General features: G+C 51.4%; 1 protein-coding gene across 6 annotated transcripts in view; it reads right to left on the minus strand.

Annotated features, from left to right (window-relative positions):
- Positions 1-14,478, minus strand: part of EPB41L1 (erythrocyte membrane protein band 4.1 like 1) — a 119,635-nt gene extending 105,157 nt beyond the window's left edge. For all 6 annotated transcript variants that reach the window (XM_036245318.1, XM_036245316.1, XM_036245321.1 and 3 more), the window contains exon 1: positions 14,432-14,478. The gene's annotated coding sequence lies outside the window, so the exon portion shown is untranslated. The remainder of the gene's footprint in view (positions 1-14,431) is intronic.
- Positions 14,479-15,955: the final 1,477 nt, after the last annotated feature.

Genomic DNA, 15,955 nt, shown 5'->3' on the forward strand with positions numbered 1-15,955 from the left:
GTGAATAGCATGGCCACCCAGGCACAGGCTTTTTTTTTGACCTCAGAAGTCTTCATCTTAGCCTTGAGGTTATGGGGTTTCCAGGGTAACATTCCACCACAAAGCACAGCTTGGATCTAGGGGGGCAGTGAGTGGGGAGTATCTGATCTTCATCTCCCCAAGTCTCCCCAAATAACTAGTCATTATAGACTTGTATTATTATTTAAATGTGTCCAACTCAACTCTCTTACTAGAACAGCGCTGTCCAATAGAAATATGATGCCAGCCACCTACGTAATTTAAAATTTTCCAGTAGCCACATTTTATAAAGAACAAAGGAATGGATGAAATTAATTTTAATAGCATACTTATTTAACCCAATATATCAATTGCAACATGAAATCGATATAAAAATATTATTGAGGTATTTTACATTCTCTTTTTCATATTGGGCCTTTCAATCCAGTGTGTAGCTTACATTTACAGCACATCTCAATTTATTTTTTTTAGCAAGAGAAAATAATCAAATTTAATATGCACATATGTATGGGAACCCCATACACATGAGAGAGGCAGACCACACATGCAGGAGAATTTCCAGTACCTCTCACTTCTGATGCTAAACGTTTGTCGGATACTTAGTTTCTCTTTGCCTTTACAATTGAAAAAGTATAGCCCTGGCCAGTTTGGCTCAGTGGTTGGAGCATCGGCCTGCGGTCTGGAGAGACCCGGGTTCAGTTCCCGCTAAGGGCACATACCTTGGTTGTAGTTTGTCCCTGGCCCTGGTGGGGTCGTGTGGGTGGTGACCACTCGATGTGTCTCTTTCATGTCGATGTTTCTCTCTCTCTCTCCCTCCCTCCCACTCTATCTGAACAAAATTTCAAAAAAAAAAAAAAAACAAACAATTGAAAAAGTATATTCATGACTCTAAGTTCCCAAACATATGTAGAAGTTTTTCCATAAATGAATGGAGATTCTTTTCAAATCGTAAGTTAATCAAACCAAATAAGATTAAAAATTCAGTTCCTCTGTGGCACTAGCCATCTTTCAGGTGCTCAATGACCACCTGTGGCTGGTGGCTACTGTACAGGGCAGCATGGCTCCGGACAGTCAGGTCCTGGAGGGTGGGGTCGTGGTCTGCAAGGCCCCAAGCCAGAGTGAGGCCTCCCAAGGCAAAGCTGAATCTGAATAAAATGGTATCTTACTCATTCAGCAAACCTCTACTGAGCCTAATATTAATATCTACATCTATCTGCAGCCTAAAAATTCAAATATGAGCCTAATATTAATATCTACATCCGGGACCTATTACATTCACAGTGATGGTAACAAAGGGATCAGAGTAACCATTGTTCAGAGGATGTCATTTTGGCTCAGAGAGGTGGGCCACCTCCCCAAGGTCACTCAGCCTTGCCCCCAGGCCTGTCTCACTTGGAAGCCCGAGCTCTGCCTCAAAAGCTTGACAGGGGCCCCACCTGGGGCTCAGCCTTCTCAAAGAAGAAATAAGCCTTTGCCACTATTCTCAGCCACCTCACCTCCCCCAGGCTGGTGGCAGGGAATGACCTAGCACCAGACGCCCAAGGAAGAGGGTAAAATAGGAGAGCAGGAAAAAGGCAGGGCATGGCCTGCACTGGGTGGTGGTCCTGTGTACAGATCCTGGGCCGCCATGCCCCCGACCCCCACCACTACCAGGCAGGAGGTAAAGCCAGGAAGGTCCACTGGCTGCCTGCCCTCTGGGTGGGTCCCAGGGTTAGGTGCCATGCTCTTCCCTGCACCTCGTCCAAGAGCACTCACCCAGAGCCCATTGGACTAGGGCCAGAGCCAATACTCACCTCCCAGGGTCACCTCAGCTGGAGTCCTGGGAAAGGGTCCAAGAGGCAGACCTCCCGCTGGAAGGAGGGGAGGAGCAGGTTCTGGAGGCAGATTCCAGAGTAGGGAAAAGGTGGCAGGTACAGGCCAGAAAAACCTGGGTGGCTCCGCCCCTCTCCAGGGGAGCACAGCTAGCACTCAGCCCAGCAGGGTGAAACTCTCACCAGCCATTAGGTTTAACAATTAACTCTGAGTTCCATTTCAGCAGGAAGCAGTTCCAACAAAAAGTCCCATGGGGGTAGGGGAACTGGGAAGGAAATAGAAGGGGAAAGGGACAGAGGTGTGAAGGGAGAAATCAGTGGTTGGTGAACTCCCTCACCTTCTCCTTCCCAGCATATCCTTCCAACATGGGACCTCTCATGCTAAGGTGTAAGTTCCTTAAGGTCAGGGGCAGTAACCTGGCACATAGTAGGTGCTCAATAAATATTTTTAATGAACAAACAAGGGGCAGGGTGAACCAGATAAAACAGGCCAGATAGATGGGCAGACTGACGGAGAGGTTCAGGAAGGCAAAAGGTGTCTTGCCCTGGGCTGGGCACCTCTCTGACCCCTTTAACTCCAGGTCTTCACTGAGACCAAGCTGGGCTGAGAACTGGATGGCAGCCATCCAAGGCATGCCAGGAATGTGACTTTGAAGTCCCCCAGCCTTGGCTCTGCTCTTCCTAGCTATGACCTTTGGAGCCCTCATTTCTTCTCCCATAAAATGGGGGTGATACTACTATGGTCCTCTGTACAGGGCTAAACTGGGCCAGGCTGACAGGTGCTGAGATGCTCTGTACCATTTTAATACAGTTGTATCTCTGGCTGCTTGGCAACAGCCTCCTCTTCTCAGGCCACCCCCTGAACTCCCCCACATCCCAGTATTCCCCTGGCTCCCACCTATGTAGCCCTTGTTCCTTTCTGGGAAGGAAGGCCTGGAATGATGACAACTCCAGCCCACTCATATCCCACTCACCTGGGGTCACCCCTCCTACACACACACACACCCTGGCAACAGATTGTTTCCAATCTAACATTTGCTTGTCATTTACACCCCTCCTTAGGTTCCCTGATCTCCTCCTCACACTTTCCCCACAAATGTTAACTCAGGTCTAGGCCCACAGCCCACCTGGGGCTGGTGCTGAACTCACGGTGGCCAGTTGACTCAGGCGGGCTCTCCCTTCTGGGTCTCTGCTTCCCAGCTGTGTAATGTGGGGGTGAGGAGGGTGGAATCAGGAGATAGCTTCTGCTGCATGTTTAGAGATTCTGACATTTCTGAGATCAATGTGCATTTTAACTTTAGACAGATCAGAATTCAGATCTCCACCGTGGCCAGGTAAACAAGTTGCCCTGTTATTATGAAAAAGACTCTATGGTGAGCCTGCAGAGGCCTGGGGCTGCAGACCGCCCCCCAACCCTTCTCAGCTCAGCTCAAGCCTGGACAGAAGGACAAAGGCCCTCCCTGCTCACCGGTCCCCACTATCTCCTCCATAAAGTCATAACTTCTTTGCCCTACTCACCGGTCCCCACTCACCGGTCCCCACTATCTCCTCCATAAAGTCATAACTTCTTTGCCCTACCGTTCCAGTCTTCTCTCTTGTTCTCAAGAGCCATCAATCCTCCAAATTCTTCTTAACAAGACAATGCTTAAAGCTTCCCCTCCTTCTGGGGTGCTGCCCCCCAGCCCATTCTACGTGGAGATTCTGGAGCTTCCTCTGCTTCCACTCTGCTCTTTCCTGTGTCCTTTCCACAATTCTCCAAATATGTGTCTCACTGCCCCCTCTCCAGGCTGGAGCTCACCTCCCTTACCTCCACAGGAAACACCTGTTTCCCTGCCTCAACTCGCTCAGCCAAACCTCTGCCAGATGCTGCTCTTCTAAGTAGTCTCACAGCCCCTGCTTGACCTTAAGACCCTGGGCACCAAGGAACTGCAATGATTTTTCTGTCTTGCACTCTCACCCCCCATCATGATGCTCAAAACACAGTAGGTGTCTGCTGAAACCCCAATGATAATAACCATTAACTGAAAAATAATGAATTATAACCATTTATTGACCATTTGTTCTTTACAATGCTCGGATCTTAGCATTTTACACATATCATTCGAGTTCATCCTCACAAGTCCCCAACAGACTTGTCATCTCTACCCCTTTGTTTTAAGCTGAGGAAAGTCAGGCTTAAAGAAGTGAAATGACTTGCCCAAGGTCACACAGCCAGGGAATGGCAGAGTCAAGACTGGCATTGAAGTTCTTCTTCTATTTGGCCTTCTCCCATCCACAGATAGGGGAGGGGATATGTGAGAAATCATGGCCTGCCAGTGAGGGGCCATAGGGGCTCCGGAGAAACCAGCCTGGCCCAGGGCCAGAGGCAGATTCTGCAAATAGAACTTAACAACTTTCCATTAAGCACTTGCTCTGTGCAAAGCCCTATGCTAGGTGCTGGGAGCATGCAATAATATAGGAGACATCCTACAGTTCACAGTCTAGCAAGAGAGACAAGCCATGTCCCAGGATAAAGTGAAGACCAAGCAGAACGTGTCCACAGAAAAGAACAGATAAGGGGTTAAAGGGATGCAGAGGAGGGTGAGACAAATTCTTATTGTAGGGGTGGGGGGTGGGAGGGCTCACAGGGCTTTGTGGGACAGAGGTTGGTACCTGAGCTGAACCTTGAAAATGCTGACAGGATTTCAACAGTGATTGGGGAAATGGGGGGTGGCATTCTTGGAGGGGACCTGTGGCAAAGACACAGGTAAGCACTGGGCTTGTCCCAGGAACCTCAGGAGACACATTCTCCAAACCCCTCCCCTTCGCACTGGCCCCAGGTGTCCAGCTCTGAAGAGAGGTCATCTTGAGCATCCCCAGACTCACAGGCACCTGGTTCATTTATGGTGAGTGGGTGCACAGAGAGAGAAAGGGCTGAGAGCCTGGGCATGTGGTTTGACAGGAGGACCCTCAAGGGGCTGGAATCCAGGCTCTGTACAAAATCTCTGAAGATGAGAGACACTAAAAAGAGGGGGTGGTCCCACTAGAGGGGGTGAAGCTGAGGAAGCAGCAAGAAAAATGGCAAAGAATATGAATTGGGCATCAGGACACCTGGCTTCCAGAACCACAGATCAAAGCTACACGGGACTTTGAACTTATCCTGTCCAACCCCCATTTTACAACTGGAAAAACCTGGGTCCAGACAGGGCAAGGGGCTGCCGCAGCCCCTCAGCACCCTCACTTAAAACCAGCAATGTGTTGAGAGGCAGGAGAGATCTGTCTTCAACGCCTAACTCCACCATTAGCTCCCAGATGACCCTTCTCCTATTATTAGGCTCCGTCTCTATAAAACAAACCTGAAGACAGTGGTTCCCAACTTTTATGGGTCATGACTCAAAGACTCGGATTGTGCCTATGGATCCTCTCCTGAGATCAAAGTATACTCTTAAAGGTATGTATGTCGTGGCAGAAGTTCATAAACATTTGAAATCAGCATTCTCCAAGGGCAGCCTGAGAACTCTCTGTCTCCCAATGACAGGGGACCTGTTAACAGGGGACCTGTTAACACGGGCTGATTCCTGGGCCCTACCACGGATCCCACCCTCCCAGGAAGCAGCTGAGTTTGAATCTCTGGGCAAGTGCTGGAAGATACTATTTTTCAGCAAGCTCCTCTCTGCTGCTCTTGGGGGAGCCCTGCCTTAGGGAACCCTCGAGGTGGGGTGGGCGCTGAGTGCTCTTTTTAGCTGTTTCACATATTGCATTTCTGCTTCCTTGACTATGTAGAGAGGCTCTGTGGCTAAAAGTTTTCAAACCACTGCTCACTAATCAAAATCCCTTCCGGTTGAGCTACCTGCTCAAGCTGACCGTGGTCATGGCCATGGTGGGAGTGGGTGGGGGCCCAGCAAGCTGGCGGCAGCAGCAATCTGAAGTGACATTCTGAGACCAGCAGCCCTGCCTGGGAGGGAGTCTAACTCCTAAGCTGAACTTGGGGTGAGAGGTTCCTAATCAACCCCGGCCTCAAGGCTCCTTTCCTCTCTCCAGATTGTCTCACTCTGGCCCTTGGCCAGCTCTGCCTTCCTTCCCTTTCTCTTTCTTTCTTTTTTTCTTCCCTTTTTCTTTCTAGCACAAGTGTACTCCTGAACCTGGATCTTCTGGCTCCAGCCTCTGCCTCCCTCCCCCTCTACCCATCACCGAGCCTGACAGAGAATTACCAAGCCCTCAAACTCCCAAGTGCCTTTCTGCAAACGGTAAGCTTATTTAACTGGAAGACTCAAGGTAATCTATGGAAAACGAAGGTGGCCAGTGACAAAACAATATTTAAGAAATAAGCCAAGTGCCTTCAGACCTGCCTAGAACCAGCTGAGCTCAGAGCCTTGGCCAGCCCGAGGCTGACACTTCGGTGTCAGTCTCTGAGAGGGTGACAGCACAGGCCTGGGAGACAGGGGACCTGGACTGGAGACCCTGCTCTCTGAGCCAGGAATTTGTTCTCCGAATCTGAGCACATGCACATCCCTCTGTGGACCCCAGACGTTCTCGTAGGCCCCACCTGGGGCAGCACAGGAACGACTCAAGAGCACCCACCGGCTCAGATGCATGTAGATTTCAATCCCAGCTGTGCTGCCTGCTGGCTGAGGACGGGTAGGCTTTGGGCGAGTCACTTAGCCTTCTTTAATAAAATGGGGATCTAATCTCTGCCTCACTGAATATGTGCAAGGATTAAAAGACATAGGCGTGCCCTGGCCGGTTTGGCTCAGCGGTTAGAACGTCGGCCTGTGGTCCAGAGAGACCCAGGATCAGTTCCCGCTAAGGGCACGTACCTCGGTTGCAGTTTGTCCCTGGCCCTGGTTGAGTCGTGTGGGTGGCAACCACTCGATGTGTCCCTTTCACGTCAATGTTTCTCTCTCTCTCCCTCCCACTCTATCTGAACAAAATATCAAAGAAAAAAAAATGTCCTCAGGTGGTGAAGATAAAAAAAAAAAAAGACATAGGCGTGAAAAGCGCTTAGCACAGGGCCTGGCACATGGTAAGCCAATATATGTAAGCAGGAGCCCCTGCCAAGGAAGACTAGGCTTTCCAATTCTTAGGTGGCCCCAAGCAACCCTAAAACCAGGGTCTGGAGGCTTTATCTCTAGACCTTTCATCTGGACAGAAGATGGGGAGATGGAGGAAGGGAAGGCAGGAGAGTGAGAGAAAACTGAGAAGAGAACAAGGCGAGTAAAGGAAAAAACACGAGGGGTGAGGAGGGGCCTGGCTCCCCCAGCTTTGAGAAAAAGAGGATGACTTCAGGGAAACTGCCAAGACCAGGATAAGCTTTCTCTCCTTTCTAGAGCCTTCCCTAGGCCCACCAAGGCAAGGCTTAGAGGGACACAGCCTGCTGGGAGCACCGCCCTGGCTGTCAATAGGGACATTGAAGCCTTGGCTTACAGGCCCAGCTCTGGCTCCCCAAGCTGCACTGCCTGCGTCTGGTGGCCTCTGGCTGCAGCAGGCAGAGAGGGTCCAAGCCAGGCTGAGAACAAAACTAACTGCCCATCCAGCCTGCGGAGGCACTGCCTGCTCACGCAGGACTCAGGGAACCCCTTGTTTAGGATTCTGGTCCAGACCCAGCAGGACTATTCCCCTCCAGGTCCCCACCTCCAGGCCCTGTGTAGAGCCCTCTTCAGGCCTCTACCTGCCCAGAGCTCCTGCTTCTGAGGCTAAAGTTGCAACTGGGAGGAAAACACTGCTCAGACTATAAACAGGAGCCATAGACAAGGTGTTCCACTTGTCACTGACCTGCTGTGTGACCTTCTAGGTGTCACTTCTCTCAGAGTGTGTTTCCTTTTTCTGGCTAACGAGGGCAATGGAGGGCAAGGACCATGGCTAAGGTTCCCCAACTCTAACAGCTGCGAGGCTTCGTAGGACACCTCCCAGCACAAAGGGGCAGAGGACTTGCCTCAGGAGGGGAAGGACTCTGCTGAGAATATGGCAATGGCCAAGGGTTATTATGATGATGATGATTATAATTAAAAATCACAGCAACAAACTCTTAAGCACTTTAAAAGAGCTTTCTCATTATCCCCCGGGAGTCACAATCTGGTGAGAGAGGTAGAGCTGGAGGGTAATTACTCACATTTGGCAGATGAGGAAAGTGAAGCAAGATTGAAGTGACTTGTCCCAGCTACTAAGTGCAGAGAAGGAGGGCCCGAGAGGAAAGGAAAGTATTGTGTGCCTACTGTGTGCCAGCTCACTAGGCTTGCTCCTCTCTGTTATGGTGACCAAGGCTCGCCACCACAGCATGGCATTGCAGGTGCTACTGCCCCCCTTTCATAGAAGAGGAAACTGAGGCTGCGAAAATAACTGCTTTATACTCGTAGGCTCATGTTTGTTCCATTGTAAGGCCTGGATTGGACCTGGGCTCACGGGACTCCGAGACCTTCACTCTATGCATCTTCCTGTGTGTACTGTGTTGAATAGTGTCCCCACTCTCACCTCCCATGTCTACCCAGAACCTCAAAATGTGACCTTATTTGGAAATGGAGTCTTTGCCTATGTAATTACTTAAATAAAATGAGGTCATACTGGATTAAGGTGGATCTTAAATCCAATATGACTGGTGTCCTTATAAGAGGAGGAGATAACACAGAAACACACAGGGAGAAAGGAGAAAGCCATGTGACAACAGAGGCAGATGCTGTTGTAAGCCAAGGAGCACCAAGGATTGCTGGCAACCACCAGAAGTTAGGAGGGAAGTATGGAACAGACCCCCGCTCAGAGCCTTTGGAAGGAACCAACCCTGCCGACATCTTGATTTCGTACTTCTAGCTCCAGAACTGTGAAAGAACAATCCCTGATTTTTCAAGCCATCGGATTGTGGTAGTTAAGCAGCCTTAGGAAATTAATACACTGAGTCCACTGAGTAGCAGACCTGGGACTCAAATTCCAATTTTCAGATTCCCACTCATGAGCCTTGGAGGTTAATGCAGGCCTGGGAGCCCGTGAGAAGTTATTCTCATCTCTCCTCCACCTCCCTGACCCAGGCTGACCGGAAGTCCATCAACTGTGCTTCCCTCTTCTAGATCTCTATCCACCCCATTAGGCCCTTCCATCATGTAAACAAGCACTCTCTGCCCTGGCCAGTTTGGCTCAGCGGTTAGAGCGTCGGCCTGCGGTCCGAAGAGACCCGGGTTCGGTTCCCGCTAAGGGCATGTACCTCGGTTGCAGTTTGTCCCCGGCCCTGGTCGGTTGTGCGGGTGGCAACCACTCGATGTGTCCCTTCACGTCGATGTTTCTCTCTCTCTCTCTGTTCCTCTCTCTCCCTCCCACTCTACCTGAACAGAAAAAAATAAAATAAAATAAACAAGCACTCTCTGAGCCTAGTCTCCTAGTCAACAGTCCTCCACCCCGCCCCATGCAAATCTGATCCTTCCTGGCCAGCTTTATCCTCTTCCCTAATTCTCCACCACCTGCAGGTCAAGATTTTCAGCCTGTGACAGATCTGGCCCCAACCTTCCTCTCAGGCCTGTCTCCAGCCACACAGCCCACCTGTCGCTACTACTCACCACCGTCTGCTCCAATCACATGGAACTATTTGAAGTTACCCTAACAAGTGGTCATGCCTTTGCACATGTTGCTCCAACTATCTGGAAGACAAAATCCAGCCCCACACACCATCTCTCTCCTCTATGAAGCCTTTTCCTCCATAAAACAGCTACATCCTGGCACCTTGTACACTGTACATCTTGACATGTCTGACCCCGTGCCTAGCAAATGAACACTGTGGTATTCATTTCTATTTCTGTAGGCTTAGGGTTGGCAAAAGGCATTCGAGAACATTGAATTGAATTGTGGAGTGGCCATAATAGCAATAATCGCTAACATTTACCAACTGTTTACTATGTGCTTAGCACTGTGCAAAGATTCCATGTATCTTCATTTTGTTCTCAAAACAACCCTACGAAACAGACACCATCATTGATCCTGTTTCACAGGCGAGGAAATGAAGAGATGAAGTCACTTGCCCAAGCCCACCCAACTAATATGAAGCAAAGCCCAAATGACTTTAGAACCAGTGATAGTAATGTATACAGTCCATCCCAATACTCTCATTTTACAAAAGAGGAAACAAGCAAAAAAGGGAAAGTAACTTGTCCACGGCCAGTTACAAGGCGTGGGCTCTGACCTTTAGATTCTTTTTTTTTTTTTCATCCTCACTCGAGGACATTTTTCTATTTTTTGTTCAGATAGATCAGAAGGGAGAGAGAGAGAGAGAAACATCGATGTGAAGGGACACATCGAGTGGCTGCCACCCACACGACCAACCAGGGCCAGGGACAAACTGCAACCGAGGTACGTGCCCTTAGCGGGAACCGAACCCGGGTCTCTCTGTACCGCAGGCCGACGCTCTAACTGCTGAGCCAAACCGGCCAGGGCTGACCTTTAGATTCTTTATTCCGTGCTCTTTCTCTTCTCATTCTTGCAGGATCCTAATCCAGGAGGACACAGAAAACAAGCCAGGCTGTGTCTCCTGAAGAGCCTTCTCCTGCCTTCCCTAGAACAGAGCCCAGCATGGGCCTGGGCACAGTGGGGGCTCAAATCTATAGCCAGGAAATGTAGCAGTAAAAAAGACAGCTAAATCTACTTCCAAAACATCTGAAGCCTGTTTAGATATTACAATGTCAGGGCCTGAGAAGAAACTTTGGGTATCATTTAGTACCATCTCCCATTTTATGAAGTTATTCATTCAAGACATTTATTGAACACCAATCATAAGCCAGGCCCTGAGTGAGGGCACTAGGAAGACTGATAATCAAGTTCCTGCCCAGATGGTATTTGCAATCCATTGAGGGGAGATAAACAACTAGTAAGTTCATGTATAATTACAAATTCTCATAAGTACTATGAAATACAGGGAGCTCTAAGAACATGTAATAGGAAAAATTTACTTAGCCTAGAGAGGGGTGAAGTCCCCCACCCCCAGAGAAATGACTGTTGAGCTGAAATGTAAAGAGTGGGAGTTAACCAAGATAAGAAGCAGGGGAAGCGTGTGCTAGGAGAAGGAACCGCATGTGCAAAAGCCCAGAGGCAAAAGAGTTCCTGTTACCTTGGTGAACTAAAGGAAGGCCAGAGTGGCTAGTTTCCAGAGGGGTGGACAGGGAATCCATTCTGCAGGTCTTATAGACCAAGGTAAGAGGTGGAGAAGCTGAGCAGAGCGGGAAACCCCTTGGCCCACAGTAGACACTGTCAATGGCTCATTACATTCACTATTCAGTGAAGGAGTGATTTGTCCAAGATCACAAGATCTGCTATCTGCCAGGTTAGGGCTGCAGGCTACTTCAGGTAAGTGTGTGGAGGGAGCAGGAGAGGCTTTTCAATGTGTAGGAGGTTCTGGCTCCCTGTCTGGACTTCTCCTGAGCTCTAGAGTACACCAGAATCTCTTGTGTTTGTTAAAACAGACTGCTGGGCTCCACCCCCAATGTTATTGATTCAGTAGGTCTGGCATGAGGCCCAAGAATTTGCATTTCTAAAAAAAAAAAAAAAAAAAAAAAAAACGATCCCAGGTGATCCTGCTGCTGCTGGTGGGGTCACTATACTCTGAGAACCACTGCCCTAGACTATAGTATATGGGGGCTGGGGGACATGGGGCATGGGGACCATGGCCAGAATCCGTGGGGGCCAGAAGAGTAGATTCCTAAGTCTAAGTATCAATGAGACAAACTCTAGCACTCTGAGAAAGGGAAGTAGCCTTAAACTCCCAGAATCCAACCTATTAGCTTCTCAGCCAGGGAAACTGAGGCTTAGGGGATTTAGGCTGACACAAGAGAAGCTCAATAAAAATGTATTGAGTGAACATAAAGAGTTTGGCCAAAGTCAAAAGGAGACCCATGGACCAAATTCCAGGGCTCCTGAGCTCCAAGCCTTTCTTGTCCCGGGCAAGAAATTCAAGGAAGGGGACAACAAGCTCAGCTTTTCCCATTTTCTGCCGCCTTGGGCAGGGAAACATTTTAAGAACTGCAGAAATCTGCTGTTGGCCTCCAATCCTATCACCCATCCACCCTCCTTCCTTTCACACTCTCAGCTTCCTCCCTTTGCACTCCAAATCCTGTGCACTTTATCCTGGCAAACCAGGCAGCAGAGGGGGAGGTGAAGTTATGGGGAAAAAGAACTGTAAGTAAAGGAAGAATTCTTGCACTTGGATATACTTCTTCCAGAACAACTCCTTCCTCCTATAACAGTCTCGGTTTTTCTCTATCCTTGTATCCAGTCTTACCACAATCTATCTACATTTCAGTACCATCAACTGAAACCCACAAAGCCAGGTGCTAAATTTCCAAACCACCTTTTCACCCAGTTTTTCTAAACTAGAGTGCTCTGGACAACATTTTTCTATCCTACTCCAGTCGGCAGCAAAACAATACTTCTCTTGCAAAACCTACTTGCATAGTCTCACTAATATACAATCAGCTATATGTACATAAAACAAATATACCAGAATTTATAAAAACATATATATCAAGAAATACATTATTCACTTCACTGATAAAATACACCCATGCACCCTAATGTATAAGAAATACAGACAGAACACACACATGCACACAGAGTATAGATCTAGAAATGGATGGGCTACATCAATTAATGGGGAAAGGGGTACTTACAGACTCAGAGACCCTTCTCAAAATAAAAGGTCTCCTGAGGGGGATTCCTGGGGGGGGGGTGCACTGGCCCTTTAAAAGAGTGGTTCTCCCTCCCCTTTTCAGGGCACCTCAGATGTGGCCCTATTCTCAGTGCAGGAATGAGGGGGGAGTGTGGTTCACCTGACCAGGCCCAGTCTGGCTCTAGACGACGGTCCCAGCGCCACGACAGTAAATGGATTCCTGAATCGACTGGGACACCAGCTTGGGGCTCTCTGTCGCTGCCACCACCACTCCCCCACACAGACACTCCCCCCCCACACACAGCGGGCTTCAGGCAGGACACGCCCTCCACTCCAGCTCAACCGGGTACGCGGGCTGGCTGTCAGCCGCGCTCCCTCATGCCCCCAGGGTGTGGCCGCCCACCTGCCAGCAGGGCGTCTCCGCCCCGGAGGAGGCTCCTGCCCGCCGCTGCCACCCACTACCCCGGCCAGGTGCCGGGCTCCCGGCAACGACAGTGCCTCTGCCGCCGCCCCCACCCCTTCCTCCTGGCAGTGCGGAGACAAAGCCGCGCACACGCACACGGGGCTACGCGGGGCTACGCGGGTGCACACCCGTCCTCGCACGCGCACACACGGGGAGCCACACTGGCGCTCACACAGCGACACACACACACCACCACCACCACCACCACCACCACAGGCTCCCGCCACAAGCAAAGCCACCGACACCCTCATCAAGATGTACACACACTCAGCTACACATTCGGACACACCCTCTCAGACACATTCACGGATAGACACACTCAAACGCACACGCCCTCACCCAGTCCAGTCGCGGGGAGACAAACAGGGCACACACACACACAAACACACACACACGCACACCCGGAGCACACGTGCACGCGCGCACACCCTGAGCATCCACTTGCACGGACCCACGGGCACGCGCGCGCTCACACCCAACACACACCCGACAACGTGGACCCCGACACACATACCGGCGCCAGAATCGGGTCGAACGAACCGAAGCCGGGCTCCTGCCTCGAGCACCCGCCCCCCGCCCGGGAGGTGTGCAGAGCCCCGGAGCCTGCCTGCGCGCCTGTCAGGGCTCGAGGACCCGGGGACCGAGCCTGGAGCCCTCCGTGATCCCCTCCGCACACGCGCGCGCGCGCACACGAGCTGGGACGCGGCGGGGTCTTTGGGGCCCGGAGGGGGCGGCGGGGACGGCTAACCTGGCAGCGGCAGCACGGCTTCCGGGCGCTGTCTGTCTGTCCTGGATCGGTGGGTCCGGCGGCCGCCCGGGCGGGCTCGAGGCGCGCCCGAGCTGCGCAGAAATGCCCCGTTCGCTCGCTCGCTCCCTCTCTCCCTCCCACGGCGCTCAGCCCCTCTCCCCGCCCGCCCCCCACACCCGGTCTCCCCACTGCGCCCCGCCCCGGCCGGCTCCCCCGAGGAGGCGGCGATCCCGACCGCCACAGGCGGGAGAACGAGGAGCAGCAGTGGCAAGAGGCGAACAGCCGAGAAGCGCCGGAGCCGCCGGAGCCGCGCGTCAGGAGGAGTCTCGTCGCCCCGAGGAGGGGAGGAGGGGAGGGGGTTGAGCCCCGCGAGCCCGCCTGGAGCTGGTGGCCCACCGCCGCTTCCCCACGTGGGCCCTGCGCCCGGCGCCTACCTGAGGTCAGCGGAGCTCAGAGGCCGAGGGCAAGCGGGGCGAGAGGGAGTGGAGACCCCTCGTCGCCCTCCGGGTCCCAGCCGGGTGGGCTCGGGCCCCGCCCCTGCCTCCTCCCGGGTCCCCGCCGGAGCGGACCTCGGTTTTCCCTGGCTGGGACGCCTCGGCTCTCGGCCCGGTGCCCCGGGCTAACCCCGAGGCCCGGCGCCGAGCTCACCGGCCTCCTCCACCTCCAGCCAGGACCTGGCCGACGCCCACCAGTTTCCCCGCCGCCCTCCCATTGTTCCTGTGGCGGGAGCCCTCGGAAGATCACGCCACGCATTCCAGCCCCCTCTCAGGTAGCAATACCTCTGGACTCTCTGGGGGCTCTCGAAGTGCTGGCCCCTGGCTCCTGGACCCTGACGCCCACCTTCCACGGGCGCTGGCACACCCAAAGTAAAGAGCTTTTCTAAATAACCACCGCAGCCCTTATAAGCGCTCAGGGAGGGAGGAACTAACCCAAGTTTAGCAAGCCCCAGAGAGCAGCTGGGAGGTGGGGCACCAATTAGGTGTTCCCATTCCATAGATGAAGAAAGGGAGAGAATTCCTGCCCCAGAGCTCCTGGGAAGTTCAGGGCCCTCCAGAAATGCAGGGAATAAGGAGCCTGGCCTCCTTTGTTGGACACTAAATAAAGCAGGGAGAGTGGGGGAAGAAGGAAGTGTCAGGCACTTTCCTGGGTTTTAGTGGAGGTGAGAAGTAAGAAAAGGCCTACTAAGTTCAGGAACTCTCAGCTACTTTATCTTAGTCCTGACCATGTCCTATGTGGCAGTTGTGATTATCCCCACTTTCCAGATGAGAAGCTTGTCTTAGGTCTCTCCACCAGGCAGCACAGAGCCAATGTAAAGTCCAACAACATTGAAGTTTACTGCACTCCTCCCTCCAGTATAAGTACTAAGTGCCAAGTGGGCAGCTAAGATAAGAATCAAGGAGGGAGTTCTACAAACTAACAGAGGGCAGAACTGAGGGAGCTGAGGCCCCAAAGCAGGACTGAACATGGCTTGGTGAGGTGGTGGTGGTTGTAATTAATAATAAAACTAATGTGGCTGGAGCACTTACTATATTCCAGGTAGTGTTGTAAGAGCTTTACTTGCACTAACTCATTTAATCCCATGATAACACTGTGGGAAAGAGGTTATTCTTATCCCCACTTTATACATCAGGAAACTAAAACACAATTACATAGCTTGTAAAGAGTCAGAGCCAAGATCCAAACCCAGGAAGCTGATGCCCAAGCCTGCACTTTTAACAACGCAGGCCAGACAGAAGCAGTCCCAAATTTGAGGCGAACATTTGACTGACTAGAACACCCACCACAGCAGAACTCTATTTGCCATCGTCTGTCTCCTTGTGTATAACCAGTGTCCAGCACACAAGGCCTGGTACGCAGTCTAGGGTTAGACTATGGCATGACTGCCACATGAGGCTGGAGTGCCACATGCAGGGCTTGGTTGCAGCGCTCTCTGCTCTGCTGGGCATTTTTATCAGTGGTTTTAGAAGAGGAAGGCACAACTGTCATGAAGTTGGGATGGACAGCAAACCCTCCGGAAACCAAAATGTGTTTCCAAAAGATCTCAGCAGCGTGGGGCTGAGCTGGAACTAACAAGATAAAGTGCCACACAGAATATATGTAAACTTCTGCCCTTTGGTCCAAACCAGAGCAGTCCCATAGAACTTTCTGTGATGCTGGAAAGTGTCCTAAATCTGCACTGGAAATATGGCCAGTATGACTAAATTAAATTAATTGTAGCTCATTTTAAGGACTTTAAATGTAAATTGCCACATGGGTCTCGTGGCTGTCATATTTGACAGCACAGTTCTAAAAGATCGAATTCC

The sequence above is a fragment of the Molossus molossus genome, unplaced genomic scaffold, assembly GCF_014108415.1.
Source record: "Molossus molossus isolate mMolMol1 unplaced genomic scaffold, mMolMol1.p scaffold_m16_p_6, whole genome shotgun sequence".
Classification (NCBI taxonomy): domain Eukaryota; kingdom Metazoa; phylum Chordata; class Mammalia; order Chiroptera; family Molossidae; genus Molossus; species Molossus molossus.